Source organism: Coptis chinensis, chromosome 9 (assembly GCF_015680905.1).
Source record: "Coptis chinensis isolate HL-2020 chromosome 9, ASM1568090v1, whole genome shotgun sequence".
Taxonomy (NCBI): domain Eukaryota; kingdom Viridiplantae; phylum Streptophyta; class Magnoliopsida; order Ranunculales; family Ranunculaceae; genus Coptis; species Coptis chinensis.
The window spans coordinates 7,855,642-7,858,819 of NC_141464.1; positions in this window are offsets into that span (position 1 = coordinate 7,855,642).

The following is a 3,178-nucleotide window of genomic DNA, read 5'->3' on the forward strand; positions in this document are numbered from 1 at the left end:
ATAATAGATTCTGTATCCGACCTACTATTTCGGAGTCACTCAAGCCAGAATATGGGGCTAAATATTCTGGAAATCGTTCAAGAAAGAAAGAATACCGTTTCTCATAAGTCTTGAACGACTTGTAAACGGCAAGCTAGTAACGAGTTTTTCTCTTCGGCGGAAGCTGCCCCTAAAGCAAGTAACTCATAAGCAACAACTCCCTTCCCCACCTATGAGTAAGCTAAAGGTTTTCTTAGCAGAGGAAGTGAAGGTGGCTAGCCTCTAAGGAAGCTAGAGCTAAGAGCTTTGTTAGTTAGTGTATGGTATCTCGTATCTATGAGTTAGTCGCTATCCGTCCGGCCGAATGCAAGAGTCAACTCCCGGGAAGCCAAGTGTCTTAGAAGAGTCCGTAAAGGTATCCTAATACCTAGTGGCTAGGACAAGTAGTCCCCATTTGTTATCTGCGGCTGAAGGCGCTTGATTCGAAGTTTCTCTAGCAAGTTCCAAGTCCCTAGTTTGTAGCTTCAGCCTAAAGCGAAGTCGGGTCGAAGGAGAGAGTCCGGGCATTAAGGAGTTGGTAGCAAGTAAGGAGTTGTTTGTAGCTGCAGCTAAAGGGAAGTCCGTTCAAAGGTGTCAAGATCGATACACGAGAACTTGTTCCGATCAAATGTGTATCTCACACGCTTAGGGCCATAAAATCCCAATAGACGCTTTGCTCTCCTCTTGAGTGAATGAACTCAAGGAGGAACGAATAGGAGACGCATAAAAAGATATATTTACTACACAAAACCTCTGGTTCGGCTATGTTTTGAGGGGCTCGCCAACCCCGCTCTTGTCCAAGTAACCATTCCGAGTGGAGCCGAGGATTCAGGGAAAGTTTTCAATATGAGTTATCTTGAATCGCTTTTCAGTACAAGAAGGCGATCCACAGGCAGTAGTAAAAGCGTTGGTGTCTCACCCTACGGGGTGGGACTTACGATACTGCTAATGTCGCCTCATCCGACTCTTCTGCGGAAACGGTGCAGAGTTGGAGTTGGCAAGCAATTCCACCAGCCCGGTCTAAGCTACAGTGGCAACTCGACTAAGTGTAGGTAACCTAGCTAAGCCGGTAATGGGTCAGTGCTTCATTGAGTAAGTTCAACTATAAGCTGCTCGACCTTAGGCATTGTCAGCGGAATTCTCCACAGATGCTAGTGCTGTAACCACCTATTGATTGATTGAACAATTGGTCCCAACAAGCAAGGGATGAGCGCACTAGCGACCAAGAAAACGTATGCAGCAAGAACACTAAAGCGCTAACGCTATACGGCTTTCGCGGTAGCCCGCTCATCCCTTGCTTGTTCGTTAGCTATAGGAGAAAGAAAACAGCCCGACATCTATAAGAGTTCGCTGCAGGAACCTATGTCTATTAAGGAGAAATCGATGTAACGAGGTCGAGCCGATCGTATACGACATATTTGGAATATTTTTTAGTACTAGAACAGGGTTAGTTGAGGGACTTGGTAGGTGTTTCTACAACAGAAATTCCTATTGAAGATGCAAATAAACTTAGCTTTTCAGGTTTTAGAATGGTTGTTGTACGAATGTGGACGTCATGAATGAAGGATAAACTCCAATTCTTCTACTATGACATCAACTAAAAGTTGGATTGATTACAACTTCTTGGGTAAGGGTCTAGAGCTACTTATCGTTTGAAGAACAATTAAGCCTCGTGAGTCGGGGCTGATGATGTTAGCCCGGGACAAGCTGGCTTGATCCCTTCTGAGTTGTTAAGTAATGGCCTTCACTCTTTCAGGCCAGATGGACCAAAGAGAAAGAGAGTCTTTGTAAAGGTAGTAGAGGCTCTTGTTGATGTGGAAGGGATGGTACTACTTAAGTGACAATGATTTGCCCGTAATTTTATGGATAATCAAAATGGAGAACAGAACAGGGGCAAAGTTATAGAAAAGCCGAGTAAATAACTTCCAGTCCTGTATGTTCCTAGTTGATAGAATTTTATTACTATTAGCTGAACATTGCAGTTCTCTTAATTCACTATTACTCTATAATGGTGACAGTAGAGAGGGTCTTCATCAGTTTATTAGTCGAAGCGGTCGAATATTCAAAACTTCGACGCCGATTGCCTTTAGACCTTGAAAACAATCACCTATTAGCTGTTTGCGAGAGAATATCGAGGGGGACTTATAAGTCTTAGACTTGTAAGAATTTGACCGATATTACCCGTGAAGTCTTCTTAGTATCAAGTCATTACGAACATCAAGTCTTCGTAGTATCCTTAAGTCCATTTCGAACATCAAGTCTTCTTAGTCTACCCTTACGTTATGAATATCAAGTCTTCTTAGTATCCTTAAGTCCGTAGGTGGCGGTGTGCATCCTACCCTTGGATAGCCATTTGGAAACTTTATTGCCCTTTAAGACCTCTCTTTTCATCTTTGCCCGATGGAATTCGGTAATTCATGGTCCGATTGGAGTAGTGGACCTATAGACCGCCGATAATTTGAATCACACGCGTACTCTCGGCTGTGGAAAATGGAGATGGTGCTGAAAACTTTACATTTCAAACACCGCTTCCACCTTGCGATGAAATAAACAATATAGAAAGCAATCGATTTCTTTCCGAGCACAATCCTCAAGAGATTATGTCTTTGGAAAACTGTTATACACTTTAAACCTCTATGTAAACCGTTATACACGGTCATAATTCCCAGGTTTGAAAGTCCCGGGTCTTGCTAATCAACTCTGATCGTTGAAGTGAAGAGAGAAGAGATCTAATCCATCTCCTCAAGGAAAATGGCGTTCAAAGCGTAGGAATGGGGGCGTAACAAGCACGGACGTGGTCATGTTAAGTTCATTCGTTGCTCTAACCTGTGGCAAATGTAAGCCCCAAGGATAAGGCAATCAAGAGGTTTTCGGTTAGGAATATTGTTGCAAAGCAAGCTGCTTGTTAGAGATGTTCAAGAAGCTTGTGTCAATGAAGGATATACTACGCCAAAGTTGTATCGCGAAGATGCAATATTGTGTTTCGTGTGCAATTCATTCTCATGTTGTGAGGGTTCGGTCTCGTTACTAACCGAAGGAACCGCGAAGTGAGCCACCACGCCGTTTGATGCGAGGGATGACATGCCAAAGCCTGGACAAGCCCCACGCCCCGGTGGAGCTCCTTGATTCGCTTTTGAGTTTTTTCAAGTTAATTCTTACA